Source organism: Drosophila persimilis, unplaced genomic scaffold, assembly GCF_003286085.1.
Source record: "Drosophila persimilis strain 14011-0111.01,24,50 unplaced genomic scaffold, DperRS2 tig00000191-arrow-pilon, whole genome shotgun sequence".
NCBI lineage: Eukaryota > Metazoa > Arthropoda > Insecta > Diptera > Drosophilidae > Drosophila > Drosophila persimilis.
Window position 1 is genome coordinate 4,825,723 of NW_020825298.1, and position 21,555 is coordinate 4,847,277.

Sequence of the window (21,555 nt, forward strand, 5' to 3'; positions counted from 1 at the left end):
TGGATATCACCTCTGGGGATCGGGTATACCGATAGAACTATCTATAAAGTTGCTATTCAAAGCCTTATTCTCCTGCTGATCGCCTGCAGAGTTTCAGGAGTCCCCCATTGCCCCTCTCAACCAACAACCTCGACTAATCGGCACTTCCTTTAATGCTAGTTTCATAGAATTTTACTCATAATTAAGGCACAAATCGGGTCTCCATTCCAGCCACTGCACCTTCCCCGTTTAAGCCCCTCAGTCGGAGAGAAAAAAGCCATCATGGGCACACCAATTTTCCATTTCTTATTTCATGGCAAGGTGTCGGAACTGTTATGGAAAAGAAATTTGCTTTAGAAATATACACCTCATAGATATAAAGACTTGCAGAACTCACAATTGAGTATGGACAGAAGCCAAATCGAAAGCCACAGCCTCATGATGGATGCCAGGGAAAAGGTTTACCAAAAAGAAGTTTGGCGCAATATCTGTCCAATATCAGGCGTAGATTCCTACTAATCGAAAATCCATTGCTTTGTTTTAGAACGAACCATGAAGAATCCATTGGCCTGGCCAATTTGTTGCGCCACCCCAACGAATCCCAGTTCTGGCCGCCTAAACAGATCTCATTAACAGCTTGCCTTTGGTCGGGGGGGCCCATGAATATTTATGTGGCTTGGTTCCAGGAAACGCTAATAGAATTCTCACAATATTCTCACACATTTACGTTAACCTTTTCGCCGCTGGGACGCTGGGGCGCTGGGGGCTGGGGGCGTGGACCCGACCTCCCAATAAAAAGGAAAATGTTGCCAATGAGCCGCAGATTTATGGCGCTTAGAAAAATGTGCAATTAATGCGTGTATAAATTACGGGAAACAATTAAACGGAGGAGACGCCAGACATGGCCATAAACATTACACATACGCCCCGTGGCCGCGTGGGCGTCGACATTGCGTGCTTAAGGGCCCTGATTTATTTTCGGCGTAACTGTGACTATGAATGGATGGTATTCATACTCGTATGAATTGTGAATGTGAATATAATGAAGTTCCGATAAGACATACAGCTAATTAGGCGGCAGGAGGCAGGCACCATCATGATGGGGCTGATCAGACGCCTAGAAGTAGGCAATGGCTGAGAAATTGGGGATAAGAAGAATGGGGGATACTCTTTCTACTCCCTGAAGGCCCTCTGCCTGGCTGGAACGGTGGCTGTCCGCCCCAGAGAGCTTTCGCCGAGGATACGGCCAAAGTCACCCTGTGGGTCGCTGGCAGCGTAATCTACAGAACCCAAATTGAGTTGTCTGTGTGCGGAATGGACAAACAGGGCATGCCCCCCCCCCCCCCACTTGTCCCTTCTCGTGCACTGCTGCAATGCAATTCATAAATTTCAACAATGATAATCGAGCAAACTCCGAGTTTGAAGAGGGCGTTGCAAGATTGCTGACTGCAGGAGAAGTACAGGGACGAGGGGGGGACGGGGGTACGGGGGGGCAGCATCCAGTCAGCAAGTGTAACATATTGCACATGCACATGCACAGACAGGGATCCTTTGGTCCTTGCGGGACGACGGCACGAGGTGGTCCGAGGGTGGCCGTCGCCACCCAAACAAACACTCGACGCTTTTGTTCTTGCTGATGGAATTATTTGTTCGCACATTGTCAACTTGCCACTCCCCCATGCCCCCATGCCCCCACTCCGCCCCCTCGTGCCCCTTATCGCCGTGTGTGTGTGCATCTGCCCCCGGCTGGCTGCCACTTCTCATTGCAAAATGCAATTTGCCGCCACCCAGCAACATGGCCCGAAAAAGGGTTCTCCCTCCCCCGCTTTCGGTCTTATCTTTGCTTTCATTTCATAAACCAGCTTCCTCTAGCGACACCCCCCCACCCCCTCCGCCCTCCCCCCTCCTCCGACTCCCAGTCACAGTTTGGCAACACTTTTCGACCACAAAACGAACTCGAAGCCCGAAACAATGAAGAGACCGACCAGGCGGCGACCGACTCGTTGCTGCAACTGCAATCCATTCGATGTCTGCCTGTGTGCGCGTGTGTGTGGCAGACTGCAGTTGCTGCCACAATGTATCATCAGTTGAACTTTTGTGCGGCTGTCATAGGCAGAAATTGGTTGCATGCAGAGCTCCAGTCTCCAGTCGCCCAAAAAAAGGGGTCCCCCTTGCAACTTGATTTGCAACTTCATTTGCAATGGTTCAGGGCAGAGATGCAGATAGATTTCCAGAGCAGGAGAGAAGGCATAGGTATGTGCTGTATGTAGTATATAAATCATATGAAATTGTTTCTGGCCCCAGACCCAAAGCCAGAGCCAGGGCCAAAACACAATTTGATTGGATTTGATATTTTTGTTCAGGTCTCGGATAAGATCTCAAGGCTTGGTTTGCTCTGGATTTTGGGCACCCCGGGAAAGTGGGAGAGCCTTTGACAAGGGGGCCAAAGACCTGCCTGGGAAAGTTACGGGTTAATTGGCGAGGAAATGTTTTTGTGGCTGAGGAAAATGCCGAAGAAAAAGTGGACAAAATGCAAGGGTTTGATTTATGTATCTGAGGGCAGGGAATGCTGTATTTTAAGATATTTTCCAGAGACAAATCCAGAAAGATTTGATGCTCCAATCGTAGATAATCGGGAATTCTCTAGGAACATCTATTACGAGGAATATCCAACTTTTTCCAAGGTATATTTGTATATTATTGCTGATATTTTTTAGATACCCAAAAGGGTATTCTTCATCTTGTTTTTTAACAAAAGAAAACCTCATCTACCGCTTCAAATGGAGGAGCTCTCAAGCTCTAACCTTTTGGACTGTGTTTTCTTTTCTTTATAAGTTAGATCGTCATTCCCATGACTTATTTCGAGCCCTGCCATGCTGGAAGAGCGAAGATCATCTGTCCCACTTTTTCCATAATATATTTTCCTCCAAAAAAAGGGATTCTTCATCTGGTTTTCAAATAAAAGAAACCCTCATCCACTGCCTCAAAAGAGTGGCCTCTCCAGCTCTAGCCTCCTGCCCAGTGTTTTCTTAGATCATCATCATATCATCCATCCTCTAGCATAGTTCCTATAAAATTCCTAGTAAATTCCCATGACTTATTCCGAGCCATTGGCCCTTGAAAGAACATCTCTATGTGGCTTTTTGCCTAGTTTATTTTTATGTTGGCCGCGGGGGGGGGCGGCTCAAGACTAATTGAAGACTCTCAACACCTCGACCGGGCCTGAACGGGGAAAACTGTGAGAGATTCTCCCCCCAATTAAGGCCAGACCCGGCACTACGCAGCCTATTTAAATGTTTATTAAATTGTGTTTTCTTCCACCGTGCTCCCAACTCTCTTCTCAGACATTGTTGCGCCCAATTTCAGTTGCTTATAATTTATATATATAGTATATATATGTAGTATATTTATGTAAAAAGTTAAGGCCAGGCTAACAACGCGGCAACATGCAAATTTGCAATTTAGTTTTAATTTTTTAATCGTTTCGCAAAGGAAAACTCCAACACGTTCCGTTGATTGTTGCACAGATATATATATACATATATATATATATATATACACTCTATATGGTATATATATTCGACTATATTTGCCTCAACATTTAATAGTTTTTTCTTCTTCCTCCATCTTTGTTTTTTATAATTGCTAAAAGCAGAATATTTACAGGGAGAGGCGGTGGTAGAGGGAGGGGGAGGTAGGTATGGAGGTAGGGAGGGTTGGTCTGTGTACAATCTCATGTCAAGCAGACATTTCAATTCAATTAAATTTGTTCGCCTCTTATCGAATAAAAGTTGCGCCTTGCCTTCCCCCCCTTCGCCGCAAAACTTTTCCTAGGATTGGGCACAGTTTTTGCCATTAATTAACTAGGAGAGGAGGCTGCCTGCCACGCCCCCCCGCCCCCTAGCTGTGTGGAGCCAAAAATCTGTGAATGAAAGCAAACAAAGGCATAAATCGATTAAATTTCCTGTCATTTTACATTTGAAACATGAAACAAAATGCGTTGAAATTGTCCCCCCCAACGAATGGTGGCAGGGGGTGGCAGGGGGTGGGGCGGGGTGGGGTTCCTGGTGTGAAAACAGGAACAACAACCGGGGTTAACATACGTTTGAAAAGCTTTTCACATTTTTTCGACCCCCGTTTTTCGAAAGGGGTGCTTCTGTTGTCCTCTGATGGGGGGGATGGTCCTGGCTGTGGGTCCTGGTCCGCGACGTTTATGCAAATTGTCAGTCGTTTGACTGTGAAAACATTGTGTAGCCATTTGAACTCTTGAGGGGGACAAAGATGAGGGCTGGGAGCAGGGCTGGGAGCGCAGGGCTGGGAGCAAGGCAGGGCTGGGCGCAGGGCAGGGAGCAGGGCTGGGGGCAGGGCTGGGAGCAGGGCTGGGAGCTTGACAGAAATTAATATAAATCGATGGCAGTGCAGGGGCCATAGAGGAATGACCCTTAAGGAGGAAGGGGCCTCTCAAGAGTCTCCATTTATCTCCAACAAAGAATGATCTTCCGTCCCCCTTTCTCCACCACATACGACTGTTCTCTCAATTAAGTTTTACCTTCAAGCTGGCGGTTTCTTCATTTGAAAAATTGCATTTACAAGTGGAACGCGTTTCCGCCGTGCACTGGACACGCCCCCCCCCCCTCCTCCCCTCCCGGTGGCACCGACCAATAAATATGCAACTTTTGCATACACTACACAGCCCGTGCAACGTACAAGTTTTGCTTACAACACTTGCGACAACTTAATTCGTGCCAAACATGCGAGAAGACGGGCCCGGCGAGCTCCAATTTAAATTAATCAAGTTGGGGCAGCACCCACCCATCCACCCACCCACACATGCCCTGGAGTACGGCGAGTCGGAGGGGGAGGGGGAGGAGGAGGTGGAGGAGTACTCCTGGCATTGCGTGCTCTTGGATCATTTTCCTGTGCGTTCCTAATGAATTTTTAATTGTTTTTTCGAGGCAAAAGATGCCGATTCGATCGAAAGACATTGCCCATTGAAACTTCTTGAAGGACGCGAGGGCCTACAAGGGCACACCGGGGGGGGGCATCATTAATTCATCTCTCATTAGCAAAAATTGCTTATTGATTTTGTACCGAGAGGAAAGGAATACCTTTTTGGGAGGTTTTACTCCTCTCGGAAGACGACTGAATGATCGAGGGTCGATCTACATCCTTTTTCATGGGGCCATGCCATCCTAGACTGGCCGTACATTCGTGGCCGCATCTAAGATTTACAATATCTAAAAATTTAATTTGAATATAAGTAACTTTTCCTACAAAAAACTCATTAGTTTTAGTGCGTCTATTCTAGGGACCAAGAAAAAAGTACACAGCTTTTAGAAACTATTTTAACAACATTATTTTGCTAAATTTGAGAGGTCCGAGAGGAAAGGAATACCTTTTGGGCATACCTCGAGGAGGAGAATGATCGAGGGTCGATCTATGTATATCCTTTTTCATGTGGCCGTATCCCCCGAATTTTCCTAGACTGGCCGTACATTCGTGGATTTACAATATTTAAAAATTAAATTTGAATAAAAGTAACTTTTCCTTTTAAAAAATAATTATATTTTAGTGCGTCTATTCTAGTGACCAAGAAAAAAGTACCTTATTTAACACAGCCTTAAGAAACTTTTTAAAAAACATTATTTTTTTAAATTTCTCCACTTTTTCGAAGGATTATAAAACAACCAAGGTTTTTGCATATCAAATTTGTTTAAATTCTTTAAAAATTTAAAGTTATAATGCCAGAAGAGGTGCGTCTAATCTATTGACGAGCAGTGTAGGTTGTAATGGGGCTGCCGTACTGCCTAAAAGGGGTTATCCCACCACAAGTCTTAAGCTCAGGCTACTATATAGTTCCTTAGTTCCTTAGTTCCAGTTTCAGTTCATTAACATTCCACAGAAACCCCCAGTTGATATAAGACTCCACCGTCCTTTCGTTTCCTTTTAGGGAAAACCACACAAAGCCCACTTAAATAAATTGCTGGCAATTACGGCGTTAACAAGTTTTATTGACTGACTAAATGCGCAGAGAGGCCATCCATCCCGCCACCCACGGCCGTTCCGAGTCAAGTCCAGAGATTTTTTTTCGGGCAAGGACATTTCATGGGCTTGTACAAACGTTTAACCGACTGTCTGGCCGGTCCTTTGCAGAGGGGTAGAATTTATCTGGTCTGGTCTGGTCTGGTCAAGGTTTTTGTTTTTGTTTTTGGCCGGGTGGATTTTCGGGGGGGGACGAACAATGAATAATGTCCGCAGTCAGCCAGGCGCAATCGCTTGTTTCCACTTGCCACTCCAGGTCCTCAGTCCACTCCCCCCCCCCGCCCACTTAGTCACCCATTCATTCCACTAGATCAATCTTCGTTGCACTTCTGTGTGGACCCACCTCCTCCTCGCAGGAGCTGGGCCTCGCTGGGCTTGGCATGTCCATGTCCATGTCTGTCTATCGGTTCGACACTTTGTTGCATTTGAAATTTATTAGCCACGTCGCCGGCTCCCTGCCGCCCACACCCCCCCCTGGGAGTCTGTGCCCCGATACGAATCTCTTTTTGGGGCCGGGCCACACATATCCCCAGCCGAAAATTTCACCTTTCTGCGCGTTTTGGGAGCCATAAAAAATGGAAAAAATAATCATAATGTGACATTGATTCTGGGCCTTTTCTTAGGGGACTCCAACGACTCCAACGACGGCAGCCAATAAAAAGATAAAGCCAGCAAAGCATATCGTCTGGCGCGGGTCCCTGGCGCGGGTCTGCCATGTGTCCCATCGCGGTCTCGGGTGGTTTGCTCTCCAAAAGGGACTCCGAGGCGGGGATGTGGTATCCGCCATCAGCATATGCGGTTTAAGTTGCGGTTGACATTTATTTCACGCACCATTGGACAAATAAATGCGTTGCGGCCTGCCATTTCGATTGGAGGGGGCCATCAGTACCAAGGGGGAGTGGGTAAGGCTAAGGGTAGGGTTGGCTTGGGTTGATATACCACATATAGTATGTACGGAAGTATATGCTCAGGGCTCAGGGCCATTGAAAAAAGAAAACTTCGAGGGTTTGCAGTGACTTTTTCTAGAATTTTTCTGAGGAATCGTTGCATTTATGCTTTGTAGAATATAAAGGGAATACTTTCCTCTATCCCAGCCTTGATTTTAAGGTCTATTGGATTCATTTTTCATTATATATTGTTCATAAATGAGGGATCAAGCCCCTTAAAACACTCAAAATTGTTTCTATCATAAAGAGATGCTCGTTTCCTATGTATCTGTATCTGTTTCTAATCATTATTTATCCAATTTCGATACAGATCTAACCCGATTAACTTATTCCAACTGTAGACCCCCTCTCTAGCACTTTGCCTCCCCCCAAAAGTTCGTATCGTATCGTATCAATTAATTTATCCATCACATCTTCAATTAGTCGACCAAGAATCAAGAATTGGGCGCCCTAGACTCTCGCCCAGACACTTCTCCAGTCAAAGATCATCTCCGGCATTTCGGTGTAGGACCCTTTAACCCTTTTGCAACTTGTGGGCCACGCCCCTTTCGAAGAGAAGAACAAGTCTGTGGCTCTGGGGTCACTCCATTCCCTAACGATTTGTTCCATCTTTGTCTGTGTTTTTTTTTGGTGGGTTTTTAATTTTACGCTTCGAAATTTTATAATTTCCACACTTTGTGCTAGGCTTCCTCTTCCTTTGGCCCCCCCTCTGCTCCCCCTTTGCTCTCCCTCTGCTACCCCTTTGCCCCCCTCTGCTCCCCCTCTCTCTTTTTGCATTTTTCTCTACTTTTTTCTCTCTTTTTCCCTTCTTGAGGTCCAAAACATCAAAAGTAAAGTTTTATTTCTCATCTGTCGTCTTTTGTTTAGACCCTCTAACAAATTCCCGTCACGTAGACAACATTTTAATTGCTGCCATTAAAAGGGTATGGCCCCTAAGGCCAAAAGAAAGACGGCACCCAAGAGTAGAGCGCCAGGAATGAATATGTTTCCAAAAATATCTACAAATATGGTAGGAAATGGTTTTTGGACGAGCGAAGAAATTAATTTAAATTTGATCGGATATTGAGGGGGAGAGAGGTTTCAAAAGGAGGGGCATCGGAGGAGCTATACGGCTGGGACTAGTAAATGATTACGTTTCGCAGGATTACCGCGTAAATTGGGCTCTTCTTTCGGGTGTTTTAGGAGTAGTTTAGCAGCTCCATGACAGGCGGAATACCGGAATGATAGGGCAAGTTTTATGGCCAGGTATCCCCCACCAGGGGGGGGACGCCCACTCAGACCTTAATTAATAAAAAGTCCAACAATTACAACTCTATTCACACACACGACAACTAAAGGTTGTAGGAAAAACTTTTAACGCTGTATAAGTGACAATTTTAATTGTGTTCCACACACCCTCCCTACCCCCCCCTTGAACCCCCCCCTTGGCAGCCCACACGGTGTTGACTTTAATTGTGTGAAAAAGCAAAAACATTCTAATTTACTGTGCGCTGCGCGGAAAAGGCTGCACAGGACATGTGAGCCGGGAAGTTGCTCCTGCAGCGGTGTGCGTGTGTGTGTGTGTGTGTGTGTGGAATGTGATAGTGTAATTATGATGCGGTTTTGGGTGCTCGTCCTGCCTGCAAAGATTAGTCAGCTTAGCCCTGGGCACACGCCTTCTCCTCGGGCCCCGCAACCCTCGTCGCCTCGTCGCACAATGCCATGTGCGGCACGTTGCGAGTCCTTTTCCGGCCAGTCCTTTTTGCATACTTGGACTCGACAATGGCAAATGTATTTCATGCAACACTCCATTGTTTGCCATTGTAATTAAGTTGACAATCCATCATCATACATCATCATCATCATGGGGCAGCGGCCTACAGCGGCCGATGCAGATATTCCTCCAAAATATCCGCCCAAATGCCCGTTTGTTGAGGTTTCTCCAATTTCGATTGTTTTCGCTACGAACGGCGCTTGGGTTTTGCGCTTTTGTATGCGATATTTGGGTAATTTGTTTAATGAATGGAGAATGCATATGGAGATGGGAATTCAATTCAAAATTGGTCGCGGTTGGCACGTGATGAGTGATGGGCCAAGGGAAGAGTGCCCAAGAGGGAACGGGAAAGCGGAACAGGAATGGAAACATCTTTTTGAAAGTCTCTAATAGTAATTTTTAATATTTTTATTTGGTTCTCCTTTAGGAACAATAATATTATAATACAATACTATAATATTATAGTACAATAATATTATTTTTAATATTTTTCCCGGTTATTGTTTTAGATTTCTAATTATAATAATATTAATACTATTATATTAATATACTATTTTTAATATTTTTAATTTGTTCAACTTTAAGTAAGGATCCTGGTTATTGTTTTATGTCTCTGCAAACTATAGCAAATCGGCTCTAAAGAGGTTTGAAAGCTGCTACCAGGAGGGAGAGACATATATCCTTCAACAGCTGTCTCTACTGTTCCTCCAAAGCAGTTTTTCCACCACAAAATCATTCATTTGATGCATTTGAAGTACATACTACTTCTGCAAATTGTTTTCTAGCCACTTGCTTATCAACAGGGACTGCAAATAATAGTTATAAGCTTCAAAAAATTCAGGCACAAAATAACCCCCAAGGAGAGTGGGAAAAATATACATATTTTTTTTTTAAGGCAAATTTCAAGACAGGATAAACTTTTATTTTAAATTTTTATGTTAAAATTGTTTTAAAACCATTTGCAAGTTTTTATTTTAAAATTATTTGCAATTTTTTATTTTAAAAAATATGTGCAATTTTTATTTTCAAATTATTTGTAATGTTTTTTGAAAACATTCATAAATAGCATTTAAGAACGTGTCCTGGAAACCACAAACATTCTTGCTATATTAAAAATTAATCGTTCTATGCAAAAAAAAAAGTATTTCAAATAAATCGATAAATTAGTTAAAAATATATAGCGGTTTGATTTTGGAAAATTATTGAGCGGCACTGTATTAATGATTTCTTTTATTTTTATCATACAAATTAATTTTAATAATCGAACAAATGGTTTTTTAAGTAAATACAAAAAAATAATGATAATTCTAGTTACCAAATTTTTGCTATAAAAATCATAATCTATACGGTCCCTGCTTTTCAATCAATTTTGCTTTCGCGAATCATTTTTTCTCATTAGTTTGCAGTAAATTTAGTTAGTCACTCAACTTGGGAGCTAATCACTCAGAACTTAATGCCGCCCAATCATCCAAAGCCGCCACCCCGAAAGGGAAGACCACCACAGGCTGTCTGTCAATTGCAGGCAGGCCCTGATAGCCCAGCCCCATCCCCAGCCCCAGCCTCCCCGAAACCCTTGCCCGCAGAACAAATAAGACAAAAGTTGGCTGAAAAAAAAAACGAGGGCCCAAGAAAAAATGTCTCTTTGTGTGTGTGTGCGAGGGGAAGTGTGACTGTGTTTAAACTCAATTAGCATAAAATGCAATCCATCATGGAAAATGTCAAAAACTGCTGAGCAAAGTTTCCACAAGTCAGGGCTGAAAAAAAGGACACAAAAAAAAAAAAGTAGAAACCGGGGTGGCAAAGCGGAGAAAAGAAGTGGCAGAAATATCTAATATATTAAACAAATATGATAATAAAGATGGTCCAAGGGGGGGGGCGCAGAGGAGAAAGCATTGCCAAATGCAGGAAACTATAAAAAAAAGGCAGGGATACGGGTCTGATGGCGAAAAGAAAGTTCCAAACTTTGCATAACTTGGAATCCTGGCCAAAGGATTCGACTTCCACGCAGGTATTTACGAGCCCACCAAAAGCGATAAGGTGCTCCGCCCCAGAAAAAGGCAGACTAGAGGGCTAGAAGCCTAGTCATGTGGATGGATAGTTATGGGTCAAGTGGTGGGGCGGGGGGAGGTCCTTGGTCGTAAATTTCCAGGTGCGCTGCCTGGCAGGCTTTTGTCTGGCCCTGAATTATTGTCACTGGCAACAATGATGTGGCAGAGGCGAAGGAAGTGCATAAACCATAGGCTGAGCGGCAGAGCGGCAGAGCGGCGTTTCCTCTGTCCTCGCTTCCCCCCCTTTGCAAAGTATTATCGTAGTGGGGTAATAAAAAATAGGAAAATATGTTTAGGATTCGAGATGGCTCTCTCATATCTAAATTACGCTCATCCGCAGACATATCCGGCCCCAAATCCCCATTAAAATCTTCAAACTGGCAACAATTTTTGTAGCATACATTGGGGCGGTGGCGGAGGAGGAGGAGGAGGCGGGGAAGGAGGAGGAGGTGGTGGAGGAGACGCTTCGGCAAGGCCAGACAAAGAGTTTTCTGTGCTACTTGGAAAAGTTTATTCTCCTTCTCCTTCTTGCGCCACCCCACAATTAGGGGCGTGGCTGTGGACTGAAATGTTTGCCTGCAACAAGGAAGATCCTTGCGGCCACATAAATCCTGTCGGGGAAATGCAATGCCAAGGCAAAAAGGAATTAAAAATAGCAGCAAGAAGAAGGAAAATGGGCAAAAATAGAGGGGAAAACAGAGAGAGAGAAAAGGCAATAGGAGAGATAGAGAGAAGCAACAACAAAAGAGATACAGGCAGAAATATTCGCCAGGCAGCCAGCGAAAAGGGAAAATTGCATTACGCAGATGTTGCCAATTCTAGGGAGAGGGGCAGGGCAAGGGGCAGGGAAAGGGGCAGGGAAAGGGGAAGGAGGAAATGAAGGAGACTTTCCTTTTGTCTGTGTAGGTGGTTCCCCCCCGAAAGAAGTGCTAAAGAAAAAGTCATAAAATGCAAGCCAGAAAAGAAAATTGCAAATGAAATGTCGAGAGTTTTTCCAAGCTTTGCGTGGATCTCTGATGGGAGTGGCAGAAGGCAGGAGGCAAAAGCAATAAAATGGCGGATATAAAGAAAAGCGGGAGCCAAGAAGGCAGGGCAGGGCAGGGCAGGGCAGGGCGTGTACATAAGCCCCCCTCCCATCCCCCCATCCCCCCCGGAGAATAAAGAGATATCCAAGAAAGAAAGTACACAATGAAAATGGCGGCTTGAGGACTGCCAACTTGGCGGAGAAACGAAATTATTTTACGCATTTCGCTCGCAATTAATCTTTCAATTTGCGAGCAACCAGCGCCAAAGGATAATAGAAGAAAATTGTGCTGTGGCTCCCAAAGACCTGCGAAAGGCAATTATCATTTTTCGGAGTAATTAGAAATTAGTCAAAGAACTAGTATGGAAATGGGAGTGTGGGAGTAGGCAGATGATTAAATATCTGGCCCATGAATATACTAGTTGCTAGCAGCCAATACATTGATCATTGAAGCGCTCTAAGAGTCGCGGAAGGTGATGAATATATTGTTTAAATCAATGGTTTATAGTTAGTTGTATAGTTAATTGAAATAGGAAAAAATACCTATTTAAATGATTATATTAAAAAAGGCGATCAACTCGATTCAATTTCCAATTTTTAGTGGGATAAGTGGAAGGATTTCTCCAAGATTGAATTCTTATAACCACAGAAAAAAACCCTGAGCCCCGAATAAGTAGTGAAATATTTATGTCATTTGCCCCGAGAGTGGGCCAATATTTGACTTAAATATATTTCCTAAATATGTAAAATAATATATTTATTAAATTATTATTATATATAGATTAAATATGGGCCGTATTAAAACGACCGTTTATTTTGATATACATTTATATTTTATATATATGTATTTATTTATATTTTTATATATTGATTTATTATTATTTATGTTATTATTATTTTTATATTATTAATATATTTCCATACATTTATATATAAATCAAAGTAAGTTCTATATAATTTTTATATTATAGATTTTTTATATTTTATATTTATTTTTATATATTTATATACATTTCTATTCAAATCAAAGCGAGTTCTATTTAATTTCAATATTAATATTTAAATATTTAAATATATGTCTTGCCATGGCATTTTTCTCTCAGTGTCGAGCCCAATTCATATACATTCAAATACAAATAATTTGAAATTCTTATCTTAAATAATAGTACTCCTAGACCTTCAATTGTTAGACCTATTCAAAAATGGAATAGCACAAATTACTTTATAGAATTCTACTCAAAAAAGATAGTACTAAAATGAAACTTGAAACACGACAGATGGACGAATCTTACAATAACTTTCCTTGCCTTATGGCCAGTCCCTATAAAACACCTCCAACGAAAAGACCCGCCCATTAAACCCTTGCAAGCCCGACACCTTTGTTTGGAAAATTAAAGAATATTTTAGCTTGAAATTTGCACCTCAGGAGAGGGGGGGAGGGGAGGGAAGAGGTCCTCTCTCTTCAAAATGAATTCTTGATGAAGAAATTTACATTCCGCCAAAGTTGAACGGTGCCACAAGACGATTCTATAAATAGCCCTGTAAAGGATCCCACCTCCGCCCCCCTCCTGGGCCCTCCTCCCATCAGCGTTGTCATCATCGTAAACTTTTGTGCCGGACGGGAAAACTACAACCGGCCCAAAATTAAATTGCCCAACAAAATTTGAAAAACATAAATTTTAAATTAGAGCCACAGGAGCCGAAAGGAGAGCCAACGACCCCCCAAGCCCCCCCCCCATGGAACACCCCTTTTGCCGCCCGAAAAATTAAGCAGAGACTAAAACCAAAATATTGTTTTTACCTTGTAAGTAAAATATTTATTCAATATAACAATATTTTCTGATTGAAGGGTGGCCCCGAAAAGGTGACCCAGGCGGAGGAGGCGCAGGCGGAGGCGGAGGATGGGGTGTCGGCGCGCGCAGTGGCCAAAGATTTTGGAGAGCCGGAGCCAGGAACGACCCGATGCGACCCGAGAGACCCCTCCACAAAGGAAATGCCTTTAAATTGTAAAACGAGACGCATAAACAAATGCACACACACACACACACGCACACGCTCTCTCTCTCTCCCTCTCTCTGTCGCTCCTGCAACAAAAGCTCTTAAGTAAATAAAAGCAATACGACAAACGGTATTTCGGCTCTTAGCAAAACCAACCCGAAAAGGCAAAGGCACAGGCAAAAGCAAAACCAAAGGCACAAAGCAAAGACAGAGGAGTATATAGAGAGAGCGAGAGAGAGGAACGAAATGGAAACGAAACACTGTGCTGCTTTGTGGGCGGAGCCAGCAAACGGGAGAGAGCGAGAGGGAGAGAGCGAGCGAAATGACACACACACACACACACACACACACACAGACGGCGTTCTCTGCCGGTTCTTCTTCTTTGGGCGCCGCGACGCCGCTCTCCATCCGATTATATTATTACGTCTCTGTATTTGTGCGACGCAAGACGCGCAGCAGCAATCCCCAAAACGTGCTCCAAACAAATAAAACAAATTAAAATATGACAAAAAAAAAACAACACACACACACACACAAAATAAAGACAAGGCGATGTTTGAAAACGTCTTTAATTCTACAAAAATTTGATTGGAGAAACATTTGAAGGACCTGAGCGGCAGGACCTGTGTCCACGCTGAAGGTTCTCGGGCAGCTGCATTTAATGGAGGCAGCCAAGGAGTGGCAAAGAGTCCCTTTTCTACCGAAAGGGGTTCCAAGGGCTTGGCTCTGATATCAGGCGCGAAAGCCGACGGCAAACCGTCTTTGGCTTTTGTGGAATATTAAATGTGTTTAAAATAATAATAAGACATTTACAAAAATTTAAAAATTATACAAAAAAAAAAACACAAAACTATAGGCGACAAAAACTAATTTTTAGAAATTTAGAAATGGCAGGAGCTCTTTGGAGCTCGATTTCCTTGTTGTTGTTGTCTTTTTTCCGAGACAATCGGTAGACCTGTCGCCCCATCTCCCTCTCTCACACTCTTAGCTCCAACTACCATGCTGCTGGCGCTATATCTCTCTCCCTTTCCCCCCTCCGTGGCCACCCCCCGAGACGAGACTTGCATAAAATTATCGACTGCAAAAATTATAGCAAAATGCTACAAGTTTTTTGTTGGTTAATTTGCATTTGGTTTTGTTTCAGACGTTTTAATTACAAAATGCTACAACAGGTTCCATTTTGATGTTTCTCGAGAGCTGTTTAATTGCCGGCCATACCGGTATCGGAACTACCTATACATATCTTTAAAGAACACTGAAATGGGCGGGGGGAGGGGCTAGGGGTATTCGAACAATGAAATTTCACACTTGGAGGCTGCTTTTTTCACCAGAAATTGTACTCTTAAAACCATCAAATGCGTTCAAGATACTTTATTTTTAAATTTATTTTATTTTTTAATGATTCTTGGAGGCCAATCAAGGCCATATCTCAACTGTGGCTCTATAAAAAAAATAGCACTGCTAGGTAAGACCATCATTATTCTTATATATAGACATTCGTAGGCTTGAATTTCCATTTGGAGATCATTTAAAAATTGTCTAAGTTTATCTTTGAATAAAAAAAGAATTATCTTGGAACCCAAGACGAACCTAAGATCCTCTTCCTATAATATTTTGCCTCCCAAACTACTGCTTTTCTCACCCAGCCTTTACCATAAATATCTTTCCTTGATTCCCATTATCCTTAGCTGAATTTACCCCATAGAAAATTCGTATATTTGCTGCCCCATTGCTACAAATTGTTGCCCTCTAAAGAACTTGTGTCAAAGTCCATAAATTTCAAAGGCAATTACCAGGCCTCACCTGGCTCCGGGCCTCAACCCCGGGCCGGGCCCAGGACACTGTCTGGACTTCGCAGGAACTGCCGTCGGGGAGGAGGACCCTCGAGGGAGAGGCTACCATGTTAGCTGCCATTTTTTTGACGATGTCTGGGGAGGGGACTGCCTCCGAAATTGAGTTGAAAATGTTTTCTTTTTACAACTAAATCAAATGTTTTGATAAATTGCCCAACACACGCAATCATTTCGCTCGGACAAAATGTCCGGCAACGGCCACAATCGATGCTTATCTGGCCATTAAAATGAGGCCAAGAAATAGCCGCCGTTCATTGTTGCACAGCCCCCCCGAGAATCCCCAACAATTGCGTGCTTTTTAATGCGATTTTTCGCATTCTCCAGCGTATCTTTTGTTGCTCCTAAGTTTTCCTTTTATTTTCCATAAATTTTTACATTTTGTTTGGAGAGCAGCAGCAACTGTCAACACAATTGAGCAATTAGCTGGCGGGGGGATCTCTGCTCCAATCTTCCCATGAGTTATCTTGAAAGAGGGGCCTCTTCCCACCAGAAGTACACGACTCGGGAACGGACAATTTTCATTTCTGCGCACGCGCAACATTTCAACAGACGCCAAAGCAAAGCTCCTCCTCTGGAGCACCACAATTTATCTGTGATTCTATGGGATTCCATCTGGGGTCTGGGGCCTGGTCTCCCCGGTCTCCCCGGTCTCTGGGGCCTGCGTTTTTCCTGTCTCGAATGTTTTAGGGTTGTCATCGTCTGCGCTGTATTTATGATTATTGTTATTACTATTTCATCTTCTGTACAGCCTCGTCGTGAGCTTTGAACCCGCCAGTAACTTCAATTCATAAGAAATTATTGAATTCGTTGCCGTCGAAGGTAAATTGCTGGTCCGAATTGGCCTTAACCCAAGCCGGAGAGCGTGCTGCAGAGAAATTGTGTGTTCCCACAACGATTTCTCAATCAAATCCGCCGGCAACCTTTACACCCACTCAATTCAATCGGCACTCGCTTTGAATACCGTCCAGAGGTCCGTGAATCTGTGTCTAAAAACTGGTTAATCTCTGTGTAATTTCCACGCCGAATGACTAGCTTCAGAGAACACTCTAATGGCGACTTTCATCTCGTTCTATGGGTTAAGGCCCTCGCCTAGGCCTGCTTGTGTTTTTCTCCATCGGCGCTTTCTATTTTTATGTGGCGCGTGTGTGGAATCAATGAAACGGAAGATAATTGCACACACAGCAGCAGCAGCAGCATTTCCATTATTATTAACATTAACATGAGCAACAAGGACAGCTGGTGGGTGGGGGAGTACGAAGGGGCAGGTGTGCCGGTGGCAAGAGCAACACGTGTGAAAATCAAATTCCATGGCATCACCTACGCAAATTACAAAATGAACACACGCAGCGAGCCATGGGAGAGGGCTGTGGGGGGGTCTCGGGGGGCTGTGGGTGGCTGTGGGGGGCTGTGGAGAGCCGAATGCCTGAGCACCAATGGGTTAAGCGCGTTAATCATTTTAAGCATTGACCAAGCCCCCCTCTCTCCACCCCTCTTCGTCTTCATTCATCGATGATTATTGCGTTAATTATTATCCTGTTCGGTCTGCATCCGCCCGGACCTCCATGGACCTCCAGGGCTTCCCTTCCAAGAGGCATATTTGTGCGTAAACTTCAAAAGGAATCTCTGCTATTTTCGTATGAGGTGCGAGCCCCAGTTAACCCTCTTCCACGCCACTCCCCTTCCCCTCTCCAGGCTGGGTACAAAGGCATGCGAGGCGAAAGGTCCTTGTCCTGCCGTTGCCTTCGGCTGCGTTTGTCCAGCTGCCACATGCCCCTGCCTCCGCTCCATCTCCCCTCTCCCGGCCTGTCAGCAGCAACTGACCTAATAATCATTTTCAAAGCGAACTCCAACTTATTTTATTCACACTTCCCCGAGAAGGAAGGCTCCAGCGGGTGTTAAACGCTTTGGGGAAAACATTTTTCCTTTTCTTTCTTTTTTTTTTGTGGCGGGCTGGAAGGCCTATTGGGCTTTGAAGAGTTCTATACTAGGAGGGGGTTAAGAGAAGCAGTTTTAAGGGAAAACCTATGATTTGGAGACCTTCTAGGGCTACCCTACCTTTCCCACACCCATTTCCATCGGCTTGTCACTAATATGTAGACCCCCAGGCCCCCAGGGCATTTCTCAGGCCTCAATCAGTCAGTCAATCCCCGTAAGAAAACCAGAAACGGATACAGGCCGGACTTCATTAGGGTTTTTCTCAGCTTTTGAACTCTGCCCGCAAAACGAAATTGAATCATCAATCAAAAATATGAATCGAATGCAATCGAAATGAGATGATATTTCAGCTGCAACTGCCAGAAGACCACAAAAAACTGATCTGATGGCTTGGCCTTCTGTCCGCTTTCGGCCTCTTGGCATTCTCTGGGCCGGCCCAAGTGCCAATTAGGCATTTTGTACATTTTTGTTGGCCAGCTTCTGTCGAAGGCGACAATTACCAGAGCCAAAGTATTGACCACAAAGCATTTGCCTTTCGCATTCGACTTGGCATTTGTCGCATTATTTGTTTTGTCTCTCTGTCCCCTCTCCCCTCTCCCCCCTCCGGGACTCCTCTCTCTCGGGGACTAATCGAAATTAAATGACGTGTGAATGTTGGCAGCTGTTTCGTGTGGCCTTTTGCCCGGGCTGTGGCTGTGGCTGTGTCTGTGCCTCTGTCTGTGGCTGTTATTATTATTGCATAGCTTTCGATTGCTGTCTGGGCTCCCAGCTACCAGCTCCCTGATGCCACTCTGGCTTCAGTTCCGATTGTACTCTTTGGGAGTGAGTCTTCGAGGCAAGGCACCATGCGGGAATAAAGATCAACTGGTTGGGAATATCATCAATGAATGCCCTCAAAGAGAGAAAGGAGAATCAAAGGGATTATCTAGCACCTAAAGGCTTAGATGAGGCCTTCAAATCCATGGAAAAAAGGTACATTTCCAGCAGGAGAGACTTCAACCTTAAAGCTCTTCATTTCTTTCACCTGAAGCCCCAATTACCCCTTAAAAACCCTCCACAAACCCCTTTCTTTGCTCTTCCAACTACTCTTCTTGTATTTACCCCAAAATACTCCCCCTTTTTCAGGCAGGGTATTCCCCTAGCGACTCCCAATCGTTCTAGTCCCTCCCTTAGACCCGCTCCCGTTCTGTCCTCTTGATTGTCATATTTTTGTGGTTTTTATCAATCAGCAGAGCTCAGAGCCCAACCAGAAGTAGGCCATAAATTATGACGATTGTCAATGGATGATTACAATTGCGTTTTGGGCAATCGCAATGACGATAACGATGACGATGTCGATTACCAACTGCCGTTCAATGCTTGGCAGCTTTCATAAATTATGTATCCCGACTTTCACGCCTCGTCTGGGGGGGAGGGAGGCCTCTCTCTCCCAAGTTGAACATTTAATTAATGTTTAAATAAAACCCAGAGTTGGTTTTCGCCTCGAGTGGTTTGTGGATCAAAATGGAGCTGTGAGAAAATTACACAAAAATATCAGTCGGAGTTTTTTTTTGATTAAAATTTGTTTAATTTATTATCCCAGAAAACGTGGAACTTGTACAATTTCATGGCTGATTTGATGGGGCCCGGAGTCCATGACTATCGAGAGACGATGATGAGCTGCTCTCCCTTGCCCCTTGGGTGGCAAAGTGCCTCCTCCTGCTCCTCCTCCTACTCGAACGACTTGCAACTGTCATCAAATGGCACTCAACTTGTCATTATTTACAGCTTTGTGGTAATAGTTTTATTCGAGAGCTGCAGGCAGCGCTTCCCTACTCAGAGTTGGGGCTAATTTACATATAAATTAAAACTAGAAAAAGTCTACACACACACACACACACACACACTCTCGAGAAGGGAGCTCTGTGGCAAGCAGTTTGTTAACCTCGTCTCGTTCTTGGGGTCTCTACGGCAGCTCTTGGCTTTCAAGTTGGTCCGCCCCGGCATTCCGTACAGAATTTCATAAATGCCAAGCAATAAGCGACCCAAAACGGCACGCCGAAGGATGTGCAGGATGAGGTATAAATCCCAGAGAAAGTAGAAAAAACCTCGAGCCACATATGCGACACTTTGCTGCACATGTCCTGCCACAGGACAAAAGGCATCTCATGCGCAGAAAAACCGCAAAATGCTTAAATGTCTTTGATGCCCCCCCTCCCCCCCCTCGTTGGGGGTTCAATTTTAGTTTTCGGTCTGGCATTTTGTGCGCTTCAAAGAATGTTCGAATTTCCAAATATTTTCTCTTGTACAAATTGTGGAGCCCCCCCACCCTCCCCCCCCCCGTGCCCCCGTGCCCCTTGCCCCTTGCAACCTCTTTGATCTGCTGCCCGATTGATATATCAGATCATTAATTATCTGCTCTCGTCGGCCCAGGCGCCTACTTTCTTGGCATATTATTTGTACAATTTCACGGTGTAAAATAGGTACGGTGTTTGGTGTTTTTCTTGTTTCGATTCGCTGCGGCTAGTCAGGCGAAAACATTTGAATTATCATTTTGTGGCATTGCCTAATGATGATTGTTTGGCCTTTAATTGGTTTTCGGCAGGGGAATGACTAGCAAAAGAGATCGTTCATCGATCGGTAGGGGCTTGTAGTGGGGCTAAGTGAAGGGGGGAGAGTTTGCCCTAGAAATGGCATCAAAAGAGGGACAGATATGGCCCTAAAGATCAATCTTTTACAGAGTAAAAGCATTGAGGAGACTTCTATAGTCGAAAATGGCATGTTGTCCCCTCAAATTGGACCCCTTTCCCCTTTGATTACCATCTTCATTCCATCTCTGGCCAAATCAAACCTATAGACCCCTCCCCTAGGATTCGGCCCATTCTAATTGCCATAATCCATTTATAAGGTAACATAGCCGCACAATGCACAACGACCCCCAGAGCCGGGGGGAAAAGCCAAAGAAAATGAGGAAAAACAAACAAAATAAAGCCAGACAACAACAGCAATAAATGGGGAAAAAATGACGGTTTTTTCCAAGTTGCAGGAAATGTGGCAACAGCCCTTAGATCTTGGGGACCGCCCGCCGCCTGCAGTAAAATGATACAAAGAAATGCGAGGCGAGGGGTGGGGGCGGGGGGCGGGGGGATTCGTTCGGGGAAAATCCTTTTTATTAGTGCGATAAAAATGGGGAGAACGGAACGCTTGGCATTGCCTACTTTGCGGCGTCTTTTATTTATGAATTTCTTACGTTTCCCCGTTAAGCCCTCTCCACCCCTCCACCCCCCTACGATGTACTAGGAAAAGCTGCGCTTATTATAATTTCCTTTTGTGCATTAGCCCTGCCCCTGCCCCTGCCCCCTGCCCCCTGACTGCTACCCACTGTGCACAGTGGGCCCAAATGGATGTTCGCTGTAAATGTTCCTCCCCCCTCCCTCTCTCCTCTCGCCCTTTTTTTTACGATTTGTAAGTGCAATCAGTTGTACGTACAAATGCAAATCTCCTCGCCCATTGCTTGGACTCCCAGAGTCCGCCAAGTCGTTGGAATTCGTTCTTTCTAATAAGATTTCGCGGTATTTCCCCGCACGTGTTGCTTTAATAAGCCACCGGGCTGTGGGGGTGTGGCGGGGGTGGCGGGCCCGAACAAATTACCCTAAAAATCTCAAGAATTTTTTACGCATTTTTTCACGAAATTTTTCCCCCATTTATAATGATTTTTTTTCTTTCGATTCCATTTTGCCTTTCGAGTTTCAGTTTCATTTCGGGCTTATGATTTTGATTTGTGTGTTTATCTTTTGAATTTTTATTAGCAAATAAGTTTTTTGTGTTTTTGGGTTTTGTAAAATTAAAACGAGCGGAAATGATGGTTAATAAATATCCGCTTACAATCCCCCTGCCCCCTCCTGGAACATCTGTTGGGGGCTGCCGGCATTGCAATTTAATCATAGGAATTCAGATTCGATTCAGAGACCCGTCGAGGCGTCCCGTCGGGGCGTAC

At 44.3% G+C, this 21,555-nt stretch overlaps 1 protein-coding gene and 1 long non-coding RNA gene across 3 annotated transcripts in view; one reads left to right on the plus strand and one right to left on the minus strand.

Moving 5' to 3' along the window:
- The window catches only part of LOC6589342 (carboxypeptidase N subunit 2), a 46,750-nt gene that overhangs the window by 12,940 nt on the left and 12,255 nt on the right, over positions 1–21,555 (plus strand). The window lies entirely within an intron of this gene.
- LOC113565736 lies at positions 135–456 on the minus strand. The gene is made up of 2 exons (XR_003408752.1): positions 377–456; positions 135–309 (listed from the first exon to the last, which is right to left on the minus strand). It is a non-coding gene; the product is annotated as an uncharacterized LOC113565736 (long non-coding RNA).